The sequence below is a fragment of the Globicephala melas genome, chromosome 3, assembly GCF_963455315.2.
Source record: "Globicephala melas chromosome 3, mGloMel1.2, whole genome shotgun sequence".
NCBI lineage: Eukaryota > Metazoa > Chordata > Mammalia > Artiodactyla > Delphinidae > Globicephala > Globicephala melas.
The window spans coordinates 100,338,196-100,353,552 of NC_083316.1; the positions used below are offsets into that span (position 1 = coordinate 100,338,196).

At 44.6% G+C, this 15,357-nt stretch overlaps 1 protein-coding gene across 6 annotated transcripts in view; it reads left to right on the plus strand.

Moving 5' to 3' along the window:
* Positions 1-6,372: 6,372 nt before the first annotated feature.
* Positions 6,373-15,357, plus strand: part of SNCAIP (synuclein alpha interacting protein) — a 150,202-nt gene continuing 141,217 nt past the window's right edge. For 2 of the 6 annotated variants that reach the window (XM_060295450.1, XM_030869795.2), the window contains exon 1: positions 6,462-6,594. The gene's annotated coding sequence lies outside the window, so the exon portion shown is untranslated. Of the gene's footprint in view, positions 6,426-6,461; positions 6,595-6,936; positions 7,065-7,571; positions 7,712-15,357 lie in introns of those variants that run through there. The other 4 variants (XM_060295453.1, XM_060295454.1, XM_060295452.1 and 1 more) reach the window with 4 other exon arrangements.

Sequence of the window (15,357 nt, forward strand, 5' to 3'; positions counted from 1 at the left end):
CTTTGTAGTTGCCTGTAGGAACAGATGCAATTAAATATACAGTTTGGTTACAATTGGTAAGTAATCAATGGAGTGCATTTTCATAGGTTTCATATTCTGGGATCGTGGCTGGTCCCAGTGAACATGGCATGGTGTTCCCAAGTTGACCTGCGTTCCCGTTTAAATCATTGAACCACACTCAGCTGACCTACGTTCCTGTTTAAAACAACGTTATCAAATTCATTTCAAATACCAAAACCTCCAGTTAGGGATTTAATCTGTTTATGCACACTTGTGAGATCTCTGGTATCTCAACATGCCCTTGCTTATGAATACTCCATGTTTACAGAATATGAACTTCACAAGACCTCACAGCCATAGTTTTCCAATCTTAAGTGAGTTTTCTCTCTCTTTTTTCCTTGCTAAAGGAAAGAAGCAGGACGATTTGCAGTCAGGATCAGATGGCCTCAGATAATGTTTGGTTTTAGGCACATTGGCCTGTATCAGAGAATCATTCCTGAAGGAAAACTACAGGTGCCCCTCCTTGAGAGGGTCTCTTTGTCTCTCTGTCTCTCTCTCTGTCTCTCTCTGACTCTCTGTCTCTCTGTCTCTCTGTCTGTCTCTCTCTCTCTCAAGAGGGCTTTCATCAGTGGGATATACCAATTGTTGAAACCACCCACCCTGGGTCTGCATCTCCAAAATTATTTATCTGTTCTCTTGGCCCAAGTTGGAAAGTAGTGTAACCCAGCAGGCAAATTACTAATTTGGCAGCCCTGGAAAATATATTAACCCAGTGGTATAGCATAGAGTATGCTGTGGCTGAATATTTAATAACTAAGATATTGTTATATATACATGCCATGTTATGAACGCAAGAATGCTGATCATTTATCCCAAACTAAGTTGAATACTCTGACATATTTATTTCACCAACAGAAAAAAACAAACCTAAGAAAAAGTTGAATAATAAGGCTGTACAATTTGAAGGATTTTAAACACTTCCCAGTTTTTGCTATAGAGTGTGAAGTAGTTCCCTTAGAGATAAAAATGTTAGATGTAAAAGACTGCTTAGAAAAAACCATTTTAGAGTTAAATAACAGATCCATGACATCAATTCACATCAGTGACTGGAGTCGCTATTAACGAAGATGACAAAAGGAGACCGGAATTTAAAAGGGGGAAAGGATGGTATTAAAGACAAAAACCAGACAAGTGAGATTGATTTTATTCAGGCTATTGCAATTGGAAGACCACCCTAACTCTGAGTATCAGGGTGTTTCTGAGGGGTGATGTTGCGTTAGACTTTTATAGAGAAGAACAGACTAGTTACAGGTGGGATGAGTTACATTTGGGATTGCTGTAATCAGGGGAAGTCTAGGTCAGTTAGCTGAACAGGAAATGTTTTTCTCTGTGTCTAGCAAGTTTCAGTGGGACAAACAGTTCTAATCTCAGCTATTCATTCATGAGACAAAGAATGGGAAGTTGGAGGGTCTGGGTCTAGTCTTGTCAGCACATTCAGGCAGAAAAGGGAAAGTGTGGCCTTCTCGTAGGTAAACAAGAGAGTCATGTGCAAATCTTATGGAGTCATGAGAAAGACTGAACCATGAGTTTGCTCACGGGGAGGTGGCTTTTTGTGGTAAGTCATTTTCTGGAACACAAAACGGTGGGGGCCCTTCTCAACCATCGCTGATTTCTGGGAACGCAGGGCTCAGGCTGGCTTCACCATGATCAATGGCAAATGGATTCAGATTGGAGGCATCAGTGGACACATAGGGAGATGTGACGTGACCCAAAGGAAGATTAGTTCAAATAGATCTGAATGCATCAAGCCACTCTGGGACAGAAAAGGCTTTCCATAAAAAGTAACCTGGAAAAAGTGACCTACTGAAGACGATGTGGGTGGAGTCCCTGGAAGAAGAGACCAGTCCACTGGGCTCAGGTTGCTGCAGAAATATCACTTTTAAATCACAACTGAAGGTTTGTGGATGAAGCTTAAGAATGGGCAGAGTGTCTCTTAGGGCCACGGTGAAGAGTGAGCCCAAGTCAACTTCAGGTAGAATAACGTGTGAACCTGCACAAATCCAACTACGGGGTTAAAGTAAGTATAGTTAAATCCAGCCATGAAAACTTTGTATAGAGTTTGAATCCAGAGTTCCTCTAGGTATCCCAGCAGTTTTACAGCAGATTTGCTCCCTGCTGGTGGTTCATTATGGAAGAGGAGCACAGGGGAAAATCATGGTCCCAAATCAGTTGATTTATCCAAAACTCCTTAATCCCTGATGGATACTTTCTTTGCGTTTTTGCCCCAGGCTGTCTCAGAACACATGGCAAGACATTCATCTGATTGCATTTTTGTACATGGTCTAATTTTTTCCATTTAAAAATACCAACAACAGAATTGCCAATGATCTGTAAGGGTAGGTAAAGCACAGTAATAGGATTAAATGGAATCTCAGGAATATCTCAGTGAATCAGGTTAACAATGCATAAAATTTCTTCTACACCCAATCTTTTATTGAAGTTGCTATAGTATTATAAGCAGCTAAGCTCCTGGGCTTGAATTTCATCTCCCTCTCCAATTCTAGCTTTATTAGAAGTGCTAAGATGAAGCAAAAGGCTAAAACTTGCTCCAAAAAGAGAGAAAAGAAGAAATATTGAAGGGAAAAAAAATCACTGGAAAGTGAAGAAATGACCACAGAAAACAGGTCAGGTGAAGAATGATAAATTCCTAGTCACTCTCACCTCAGGCACACAAACACCCACGGGTATAGCAAAGATAAGCTCTGTCCAAACAAGTCAAAGATAAGGAGGTGTGTACTGGGAAAAGGAGGTGGGGAGAACATGTGAGAATGTCCTATAACCAGGTGGAAAACTGGGTAAAATCATGTGTTTCTGTAACCATTCCTTTCTCTGTGAAACTCAAAAATGTTCAAAAACTGGGCTCCTAATCATTCTTTATCAGTCACATTTCTTTGCTCTTGATTTTGTGGTTGTTTCAGAAGGTAAAACTGCTATAGAATTTATACTTCTGTTCATCATCTATTTCCATATTTCAGTTCTATGGCTTTTTGTAAAATGCACAGAGATTTTTCTCCTGTTTTATAAGATCTACAGTAAAGTGTAATATGTTCACACCTCCTCATCTTATTATTTACCAAATATCTGGTATATTGTAGGATGCCCTTCCTTGTCCTCTTGTGAGTAGTGGAGCCACATAACTAGTTGTGGCCAATGAGTTGTGAGACGTGACGCGTGTAACTTCTGAGCTGGAGCATTTAATTCCCCGTATGAGACCTTCAAGTTCTCTTTCTCTCACTAGAATGACCAGCAACATTGCTGTTAGTGGCTGTTTCATTAGGCTGGAGTCTTAAAGTGAAAAAGATATGAATCAGAGATGCAGCTGACCTGAAATTGCCATACAGTGAGAGCAGGAAATACATTTTTAATGATCTATGCACGTTTGGGGTTGTTGTTGCATGAGTGTTTGTTACCACAGCATAACCTAACCTATCATGACTAATACAATCACATTTGCAGATGCAGTGTGATCTGATTCTTGATATACATATCTTATAATTAACCATATACATTTGTACAGCAAACAAAGCAAACTTGACTCCAGAATAAAAGAGCAGTCTGGCCCAGCTGAATTATAGGTCCCAACCAGAAATCAGAAAGGACCCCAAACAGGACTCTCTTCAGTGATCCAGACTCTGCAATGAGAAATAAAAATCTGAACCTTTAATGCAGAGTTGGATGTTTTATTAAGCAAATCAACACTTAAAGGATGGGAAAAAAATGACGTCTATTTGATCACTGGCAGTGTTGTAGCAGGTTTATCCAATTTTTGTAGCACAATAAAGATATATTATGGAAACTGTAAAAAGAAAGAGGCAGCTGTTTAATTGTAATAATTGAATGAATAATTACATGGCAACTCCTTGGCAGATGATATACGGTGAAATGAATTTCTGTACTAATTATTTTCGGTAGCTAACTCTTGAATATAAAAATCTGCTCAGTGTCACAGATCCAACTATGAGTAGTATGAACTCCCTGGCATTTAATGGAAACTGACAATTGAATAGAAGGGGAGTAGAAATGGACATGAAGCAGAAATATACTAAATGCTCTAAGAGTTGCATACTCCACGCTGTGACAGGCATGGGAATTCTAAAAATAATCTAGTAGCTATGGCTGGTAAACCATTCCATAGTTAGTACTAGCCTGTAGAGGCACCTGCTGGAATAGGAAACTGAGTATTAGAGGCTAGTTGGTAGTAAGAAGCCACGGAAGGAGTGGGCAGAACAGTTTATTAGCTTGTTAAGAAGTCAATGTTATTTTGAGGAAGCTGGCTTGCTTGCCATCCAGTCTAAAATCTAGCTCTGTTTCAATCCCAATTACTTCACTACTTCCACACTTTGGTATATCAATTTGTGGTTTAGGATTTGGCAAGACTGTGCACAGGAGAAGCAAACCAATGAACAGTCCAAGTAAAAGCAAACTCATCACCTATGTGGGAAACTGTGTATAAGCACAGGTTTATTTTTACAGTGTAAAAATAATCACATGGAAACAATGGTAAACATGTAATCAAAAACATGTTAGAAACAGAATGAACCATAACAAAAGAACTAAAAAAGCAAACGGGGAAAATATCTGAAACAATATCTCAAAGGTTGCTCTTTTAGACTATGGCATGCTATTCCTTGGCTACACAAAAACAAAATTTTCTTTCCTCTGACAACCCATTTTCTGACCATGCAACAGAATCAGAATACTCAGAATAGTTCTTGTTGAACTATTTACACTGAGTTAACACCTGGCTTATTCTTAGAGAGAGTAGATGTTTAGGGCAGTTGGAAAGAAATAGCCATTTATAACTGTTCAAAAAATTACTCGTTCAATAAGTTAAAATTTGATTTTTAAAAAAGCAGGCTGTCAAAATATTTAAGAGGATGGCAATAAAAGTATGTTGTGTATAGAACATATCAAGGGTGACACCAACTCCATCCATATCTACTGGATGGGAAGCAAGATGTGCTTTTCTTAGAGTTTATACTAGGCAAAAAAAAAAAAAAAGGCATTTTTATTTTAACCAGATGTGAAAGAATTAAACCCAATATTTTCAAGTATTTTTAGTGCCATATGATGTCATCTGATTTTATATCTTCTGAGGGATAATGTGTATTTTTTAAATTGTGAAGCCAGTTTCCATGTATTTACTTAAAGTCTTATATATGATAAATTACAATAAACAAATTATAACACTGCAGAACATGCTTTTGGCTGTTTATGTCAAAAAGCAGAGAGAGAAATTTAGTTTCTCAATAGGAAATGGAATTAAAAGCATGTGAAATGTCTTCTGCGGGCCTTCAAGGTAGTCCTTATTTCAGTGACTATTGTACTCCTCCAAATAGGTCCAGGGCAGGGATTGCTGGGCCATGTCCTCCAAATAGTACAATGGCCTCTTTCCTGAAATGCCAACAAAGCAGCCCCTGGACTACATAGGCACTGTTTGCAATATTTCGCTAGTCATCCAGGGAACCACAGTTTTTAAACAACCAGGCCCTTCCTTTTTTATTGGTAATATGTTTTCAGTGACGGTCTTACACATGCTATACATCCCCATTGCCACTAACCCAGATAGGGCCGAATTTCCCAGGATCGTGGCGCCACCCTTGTCTTCTGGAACTGGCAGGGGAAGGAGGAGGCCCTTAAGCGGACAGACGAGAACTTGCTTCCTCGCAATTTTCTCTGGAGCAGCATCAGGCGAGCAGCCACACCCAGGAGCAAGAGTGTGGCCCTCAATGGCTTTGCTGAGTGAGCTTCTCTGAGACGTCTCTCCCGGGAAAGAGATTTCTTAAAAACCATTGAAAGCTTTCCAGAGGGCGAAAGCGAGATGATCGGGAGCCAAGGTTAACATAAATGCTTCCACTCCTCCTGAGTTCATTTCGGAAACAAGGAAGGAAAGAGGCAGTCACCACTGCTGACTTGTGGATGCCTAATCCAGCAGCTCCCCACCCCGACCCCCCCCCAATTAAGAAAGAGACGCTAAGAGTAAAGTTAATATTACTGCAGGGCCGTTGGTGTATTAAATGTTGTTGAATTAAAAAGCCATTCGCTTAGACCAAAGTCTCCTCCATCCACCACCCACACTTGAGCACAGAACATTCCGGGCAAAGCCCCCTTGCCCTTCCCTCCTTGGCGAAGTCCTCTAGGGTGGGCAAGCCTGGCGTGGGGCGGGGGAGGATTGGGGGCTGAGGACTGTGCCAGCTCCTGAGGACTCTGCCAGGGGCTCCCGAAGCACAGCAATTTCCCAGGACAGTGCCCATGTTCCGTTGCGCCCCCTCCCGCCCTCCCCGAGTCTCTTTTCCCGGCTGAGGCTGGAACCCTGGAATGGTTTGGGGACCAATGAGGTGGCAGCAGTTGACGCAGGGATCACGGTGAGGGGCGATTTCATCTCCGGGGGGAGAGGCCGCCAAACGGGGGAGGGAGGCGGAGGAGAAAGGGAGAAGCGGGGCAAAAAGTAGGAGGGGAGGAGCGGAGAAAGCCAGTTGAGGGGCGGCAAAGGCAGCAGAGGTACCAGAGCGAAAGGTACAGAAGAAAGAGCAGGTTCGCTGACCGCCTCGGGCAGGAGGGCGGGCGGGGGTACGGGGTGACGAGGCGGTGCGGTCGGGGCGCGGGCCGCCCGGGGGGCGCCGCGGGGAGGGTCGCCGTCAGTCAGGCTGAGGGGGCTCGCGGGCCGGGGGGGCGGGCACCCGGCGCACTGCAACGCGAGGGCACGGCGGCCCCTGAAGCCCGGGCAGCGGTGACCGCGCCCCCATCCCAGAGGTGCGCCCGCGCCGCGCCCCGCTTCCCTCCGCGCCCGCCGCCCCGGGGCCGCCCCCGCCCGCTCGCGTCTGTTGCGGGGCCCGGGGAGCAGCGCCGGAGGCCCGGCCGCATTGTGACGTAGCGGGGCCGCGGCAGCGCCTCCGCCGCCCGCCCGCTCCGGCTGCGGCGGTTCCTGCTCCCGCCGCCGCCGTCCATCCGTCCGTCCGTCCGTAGTCCGCGCTCCCGAGCCGCCGCAGCGCCGGGCGCCCCCGGTGAGTCCAGGTCCTGGGCGGGCGCCGCGGGGAGGTGGGGGGCGGCGCCGCGGGCGGCTGAGCCTTTACAAGTTTGCACCGGGCGACCGGGGCGGGTGTCGCCCTGGCTCCCACCGAGCCCCGGGCCCCCTTTGTGCCGCGAGTCCCGGCTGCTCGAGTAGCGGCGGTGCCTCTGCAGAAAGGGTTTGGGGGGAGGTCTCTACAGCGACGGCGGCGGCAGCTGCCAAGCGGCTACTCTCCTTGGGGGAGGGGGGAACAGCCCCCGCCTCAATTTCCAAAGGATTGTTCTTTTCATTTGCCGGTTTCGTGTGGGTATTATTCTTGCTGCTACCTGGGATCGTATCGGAGGCAGGGATGGGCAGTGCCGCGGCTCCTAAGAGCTGAGATAATGAGGGGCGAAGTAATAGTAATAGCAACAGCACCACCAACAATAATAGTAATCGCAGAAGAGGGACGCCTGGGGTTGCCACGGCCCAAGGGGAGCCCCTCACTCAGCCGCACCGCGCCCACTGGCTGCTCCGTCTTGCCCGGGCTTCGACCGCCACCCTCGGGCGCCGTCCTGCGTCCCGGGCTCGTCCGCGTCAGTTTTAGCCAGGAGTGTTTGTCTCCTGGCCTTCTTCCGTGGTGATGACTTTCATCTGCAGGTGGTAAGTGAGGTGAACTGGTATTTTGGCTATTGTCAAATGCCACGTTTTGTTTATTTCATTTTTACGAAAAGAAAAGAGGGAAAATTATGAGCCATTACTGGCAGCCATACAGTTTCCACAGGAAATACTAGCATTCTTTGAGGAACACGCTACTGCTTGCGGGGAAGAAAGTCTTTGGGAAACAAAAAGGCAACAGCATTGTTGCTCATTTTCAATGGACCGCTAGGAGGGGGGGAAACGTGGTGTTTTTTCCTGTGGGAACAGGCTTTCCTTGGGAAAGTTAATTAAGCTTACTATCAGTGGCCGTTTTTCACTTGCTGGTGGCTGGGCCCCACTCCTCTTGGCTGTTACTGACAAGTGTCCATCAAAGAGCCCAGAGGAAGGGAGAACCACTGCAGGGCAGTCTCACCACACACCATGTGCTGTGGAGCCCAGCCAGGATGCAGTTTGCAAAATGAAATAAGGGCTGTCTGGGGAGGTTTATGAGGATTACATGTGTGCAGAGTATGTCAGTCCTCCAAGGTGTCACTCTAAACACATCATTTTCAAGCAGGGCTTTCCTTGCTGAATCTGCAGGAAGGCAAAAACCTATTTCTCTTATTATGGAGCAGATGTCCCAGTTGGGAATGGGTTGAAATCTGTATTTCATTTGTACATACTGAAATTTTAAAAGGCAAAGAGGACAAGGTGTGGGAAAGCAGTATGTTAATGTGTTTACATCTGGGAGAGAATGTCTGTTGGATATTTCTGATGCATCTCAATATTAAATTACATTCAGCTTGGTTAGAGTCTAGGAAGACACCCTTAAGGTGTCCTTAAAACTATTTGAAAAGGTGTGACATTTTCATCAGCATAGCAGAAGTCTCTCTGGAAGGCAGTATTAACTGAAGATTACCCATAACCAAATATGTAGGAGTTCCAGGTCTAGAAACAGGAAGAAAACGATGGTCGTTCTCTTAAGGATCTTTGGACATCTCAGTTAGAAATTAAATATCAAAAATAAGCTATACAATTTTGAACATAAACTTCATTTTATTTATAGGAAGCATTTCATGAGGAAAGGTTACAATATGGTGGATTTGAAATGATGCTGCATTTATTGATTTGACATTTATTGTGTATTGATATCCAAAAGGAAGGGACTAAAGCAAATGAATTTCTCTGTCTACTATGTCACAGCTTTGCTACTTCCAAGTAGTTGTTCCTGTGCAGGTATATAGTAGAAATGCAGAACAGAGGCCAAGAAACTTTGTGTGCGCTGTTGTCTGGGAAGGAACTGTAACGGTACTTTACTGCTCTTAAGAGGAGGGAAACCCACATAACCATCTAATACAAACAAATGATCTTTGATATTATCAGAGAAAGCCTGGAGCTGTTTTTCTTGCCATACTGAAGGCATTTCTTGTCAAGAGAGGAAATCTCCCAAGGAGCAGGTACATCATTATAAGAAACACAAGGGAATTTCTCTTCTAAATGCAAAATCTAATTGAACAGCAGCAAGAGAATCAGTGACACTCTTAGAAGGCTTGTTTTTGGCAGTCTGTCAGATTAGGGTTGCAAACCACATAGGAGAAATAAGTGTCTTGGGAGAAAAATAATTTCCTGGTGAAAATCAGACATTTGCTTCTGTGAAGCTTTTACCTTTATATACTTGTTTCCTTGTGCCCCTTAGACTGGTGTGCAGATTCCACTTACAAGAATTAATTTTCTGAAAATGAATCAATGAAATGGTTACTAATATGATTTATACTATGCATGATATTTTTTAAATGTATGGTTATTATCAAGATTTATGCCATAACTTGCAAACCTCAAGGCACTTTTTTTTTTTTTTTATTTCAAATTTATTATTTTTGGCTGTGTTGGGTCTTCGCTACTGCGCGCGGGCCCTCTCCAGTGCGGCGAGCGGGGCCACTCTTCACTGCGGTGCACAGGCTTCTCACTGCGGTGGCCTCTCCCGCTGCGGAGCACAGGCTCCAGGCGCGCGGGCTTCAGTAGTTGTGGCTCGCGGGCTCTAGAGCGCAGGTTCAGTAGTTGTGGCGCACAGGCCCAGCCGCCCCGCGGCATGTGGGATTTTCCCGGACCAGGGCTTGAACCCGTGTCCCCTGCATTGGCAGGTGGACTCCCAACCCCTGTGCCACCAGGAAAGCCCCCTATGCATGATTTTTTGCTTTACATAGGTTAGATAACTAGATTTTATATTTTATGGTTTGTACCTTATCAGCTCTTTTTTTAAGCTTTTAAAAGTAATGATCAAAATGTGTTGAAATGATTAATATTAATTGATATGATTGATGGCTGGGCCCTGGAAAAGTACTGATCGATTCCTAAATAGTCATTGTGTATACACTTTGTACATACATGGGATATAAAAATATGCAGAGTCTCTTCACAAGGAACTTACAAGGGGGAAATAGGACACATGGAAAATAATGGTACAAAAGATGAAAGAAGATACTTTATGATTGAGTGCCCAAGACACTGAGTAGTAATTGAAAAGGAATTCCCAGGAGAAATTAACCAAATCAGCTTAGATGTTTTATCAGTTATCCATTGCTGTGTAGCAAATCACCCCCAAATGTAGTTGCTTAAAATGATGCTATAGCTTGCAATTCTGTGGTCGGCAGTTCAGGTTGAGTTCAGCTAGGTGGTTCTTCTGCTGGTCTTGGATGAGTTCCTCAGTTATCTTCAGTCAGCTGGTAGCTTGGATGATCTAGGATGACCCCATTTATGTCTGGCAGTTATTAGGTCACATTAACAGGTAACTGGGGCATGTGCCTCCCATTCTCCAGCTGACTAGCATGGGCTTCTTTATGTGGCAGACAAGCAGTGCTCCAAAAGCAGTGAAAGAGAAAATCCCAATTCGAGGTGATCTTTAAGCCTCTGCTTGTACTGTATTATAGTTGCTACCTTCGCATTGGCCAAATCAAATCACAAGGTCACCCCAGATTCAAGGGGTATTGAAAGACTCCACTTACGATCAGAGCGAGCTGCAAAAAATTGTAGCAATTTCTTTTCAATCTAGTACGTATATGAAAACACTTGTTCTAGCAAATGTTTTGTGCTGAGGGATAGTGTACTATAAGATAGTATACTTGGAGACAGCCCAGAATTGAGGCTAGGGAATTGCCCTATAAATCATTGTGCTATAATCTTTGTTCTGAAAACCACAGGTAGAGGAGGAGGAGTGACAACGATAAAATTTTAGCCATATCCTCTCCCAGCGGCGTTAGGATGGTCTGGAGGCAGTAGGTTGGTAGCAGAGTCAGCAGTCCTTGGTGGGAAGTGAGGAAAGCTCTGCAAAGGTGGAGGCAGAGAGAATGGAAAGGGAGGGATCGACCTGGAAGAGCCCAGATTTATCGTTAGGTGACTGATTACAGTCAGAATCATTATGAGAATTAAAAAAGCTTGAGTGATTGAAAGAATGATCGTGCTGTTGTGAGAAATAGAGAAATCAATAAGTGATTTATTTGGGGGGAGGAGAAAAATTCAGTTCCAGGAAGGTTGATTAAAAGAGATAAATGGAATGTGAAAGTACTTTACAAGCTGCAGAGTATGCTATGAATGTCACTATTGCTTAGTGTTTAAATGGCAGTGGATTATATATGGCTAAAGTTTCTCTAGTTGTAAAGCAACAGAAAACAAAATGCAACCTGGAGGATATCCTAAGGGTCGAAGGGAAGTCAGAACCACTCTCAGGATAGAAACAAAACCTCTCTGGGGGGCTGGGGAGTAGGAACTGAAGTTCTTTTTCCTGAGGCACACAGCTGGAGGTCTGCCCATGGAAGGCTCTGCCCTTGGACTTAGGGAAGCAGGAAAGAGAACTCCTTGGGCCTAGTTTGAGTGGCAGGCACACTGCTGAGCCAGAAGCCTTGACTGACAGCCCTGCTAAGACAGCACACAGTAGGGAATAGGTGGGTGCTTCCTCAAAGGACATGGGAGCAGTGCCATCAGAATTGGGAATGGACACAGGGTGGCAAAACCAACCAGTATCCGCCAGAGATGAACACTTGAAGATTTATTTGGGCCTAGCCACTGGGAGGCAGGGTGGGTAGGAGGTGACAATTTAGGCACATTTACATAGAGATGTCGGCGCATTAATGACAGTTAAAGCCATGCTAGTGGCAGGGTTTTCTCATGGAGGGAGAGTAGAGAAAGTAGAGAGCCGGCACGATGCATCATCCAGGCTCCTCCATAAACGTCAGTGGATATTTTATTAGAGGGGAGAGGAACGCAGAACATGTTCTGTGCCGTCTTTCACCTGAGGGCTCAGTCGAGGTGCTGCTTCGCCGGCCTTGTTTTATTGGTGGCTAGACTGAAATTCGGGTGGTGTCCTCACTATCGGGTGCAGCTGTCAGGCCAGCCCAAAACACCTGGCCTTGCTCACATCACACGATCAGTCGCAACAGCACACAGAGCTGCTCTTTATGGAAGGGCCTCGTTACGGACCGGCTCAAACCTGAGCATACGCTTTTCTGGTTTCTGTTGCACAAGTCTAAGAACCCTGAAGGTACTCAATAAATGTTAACTTAATGAGTGAAGGTGCCAGTATCTGCCGCAGTAACATTTTCTAAAGCAGTCCGGTCTGGCTTTTCATTATTCACAAAATAATTTGCTATAAAGTCCCTAAATGTCTTTTGCAGATTTAAATGTTCTAAGGTGCTAGTGTCACAGTAATATAGGTTTTTATAATCCACCACTTACAAAAATAGACTCTGAGTTTTGTTTTTTTTTTGAAACACAATTGTCTTTACTTTTTGGTATTTGTCAGCAAGTCACAGAAACCCAGTGTTCAAGTAGGAAGGGACATATCCTGGCTCCTGTATTGGAAAAGTTCAGAAAGGATCCAGTTCTGCTTTTGTCTTCTTCATGGTGGTAAAATATTCATCAGCAGCTTTAGACTTACTCCCTGTGGGAAAAGAGAATAATTCAGGATTTACTCTAATTAGACCGCTTTGATCCTATGCTCATGCCTGAACCTGTTCTTATGGCCAGAGATTGGGAACATGCTTCTTGGCTCGGCCTTGATGGTGGGTCCAGTCCTGGAGCCTTCAGGAATGGGAGGGAGTCTGTGTGAGGAGTGGGTGGGAGGTGGGAGAGGTACATGGTAGGGTGGTCAGCAAAGCCCTCCTAAACCGAGTGACCTGAGAGCAGGGAGCGGGTGGTTTTTAAAGAGAAAATATTGAAAAGAAGAGAAAGTGGAGGCTGTGCAAACAGCCACAGCAGATATCTACTGTTCCATCTGTTTTCCCCAGAGAACATAGCATATCTCACTAAGCCACCGAGCCATAAACCTGGGAATGGTCCTGGTCTGACTGTCTCCCTTTCTGCCTCCACCTAATCAATCACCAGGACCTCCTGTTCCATCCCTCAATCTTACTCTTTTTCTCTGTGTTAGTTTAGACCCTCCCTGTTTCAGTCCTCACAGCTCGCCTCGAAAATGCTGCCTCCCATCTCTCCCTACCAGGACATTCTCCTCACCACTGCCTGAGAGCTCTTTCTAAAGAACAAATAGTTAAAATCGACTCATGCATCCGTGGTCAAAAGGTACAAATTTCCAGCTGTAAAATAAATAAGTCATGGGGGTGTGATACACAGCATGGTGACTGTAGTTAAAAATAATATATTGCATATTTGAAAGTTGCTAAGAAAGTGGATCTTAAAAGTTCTAATCAGGGCTTCCCTGGTGGTGCAGTTGTTGAGAGTCCGCCTGCCGATGCAGGGGACACGGGTTCGTGCCCCGGTCCGGGAAGATCCCACATGCCGCGGAGTGGCTGGGCCTGTGAGCCATGGCCGCTGAGCCTGCGCCTCCGGGGCCTGTGCTCCGCAACGGGAGAGGCCACAACAGTAAGAGGCCCGTGTACCGCAAAAAAAAAAAAAAAAAAAAAAAAGTTCTCATCGTAAGGAGAAAAGTTGTAACTATGTGTAGTGATAGATGTTAACTAGACTTATCGTGGTGATCATTTCATAATAGATACAAATATCAAATCATTATGTTTTGCACCTGAAACTAATACAATGTTATATGCCAGCTTTATCTCCATAAAAGAAGAACCATTCAAAACTTCATGGCCCTGGGGAAGAAGTCCAAACTCTTAACCATGAATTCCAGGATTCCCCATGATGTGTGCGCTGTTGGACACAGCAGATGGATGGGAGTGAGGGTGTGCAGCACACTTCTTTTAGCTGTCCACATAATCCTCATGCTGTGCTGATCTCTCTAACATTAAGGTCACCAAATGTCCATTTCCTCTCTCATCTTCATACTTTCGCATGTGCTGTTGTCTCTGTGGAATATTGTTTCTCCTTTCTTGACCTAGTGAACATTTACTCCTCCTCCTAGACACAACCCAAGTATTATTCTTTCAAGAAGCCTTTGCTGAACACCCCCTCCCACCCAGCCTCTGCCTCGGACTTGACCCTGTGGTCGGCGTTGGGTATACTAGTCTGTCTCTGTTCCTGCTCTAAATGTCTTTAGCGAGGCACTGTGCTTCCTCGTCTTTGTATAGTCCTGTGCTTAGTACAGTACCTCTCACGTCAGGGATGCACAATAATTTTTAAATGAATGAATGTAATATGTGTACTGAAATGTTAATCTTCAGGTTTTTAAGGTGATTTTTTAGGTTTTTTTCTATTTGCTTTAAGTTGATTCTCATATTTGCATCGTGGAACATTGGACATGAAGACAGGTTCTCTTTGAACTTGCTGCTCAGACACTTTTGCAGCAGTTCTCCCAACTGCTCGTTTCCTACTTGGTCACTAAGAGCTGCCTTAAGAGGTGGGAAAATAGCAGTGGCCCAAAGTTACTTTCAAGGCTAGAATCTGTGGCTCAGGGATCAGATGAGGAGTACTTTTTCTTCCTACCATAGACGTAGAGAGGGCACCTAACAGTTAATATCCGAGGTGCTTACTCTGTGTTGCAGTTATTCTTAGGGAATCCTCACAGCAGCCCCAGGAAAGAGATGTTACATTCTCAGCCTTCCTCTCCGTGTGAGAAAACTAACATTCAGAGAGTTGAAGCTGCTAAGCTCCCTCTTCCTGGAGCCTGCAGGGCTGCCAGCCACTCATCTGGGTTGTTGAGGAGGAGACCCCATCCCTGACTGGGCTCCCAAGTCATCCATTATGATGTTTTTGTTGTTGTTCTAGAACGAAGTGACCGCTTCCTAAGAATAAAACATTCCAGCTGCCTTCCTTGGCCATCAATTATGTCAGAAACACTATGGAAGAAGTTGTTTAAAGACGTAAGGACACCAGTACTCTATGTAGCTGAAATTAAGATGAATGTCTACCTTAGAAATTCCAATTATGTTCTCGTGAATCTACCGTTGCCAGATAATAAAGGCCTCTTACAGAGGTTGTACTGTCATGTGTAAAACGTAGGCCTCTTGGACAGGCATGGAAGAGGCTTAGTTCTGAGAATCACGCATAAAGTTATACCAAAGATACACAAAATGAGCTAAACACTTTGGAAGCCGCAGAAGTTTAAGAATGTTTCTTAACCTGTTGTCAGTCTGAGAGCATTTTGAGGCTCTGATGAAAGCTATGGTTTCTTCCCTTAGAGAAAAAAGATGTGCACACTCACACACACACCACTTTGTATCTGATTTCAAGAGTTTCCATCTGTGGATTTCCTGGGGCTCCATGGC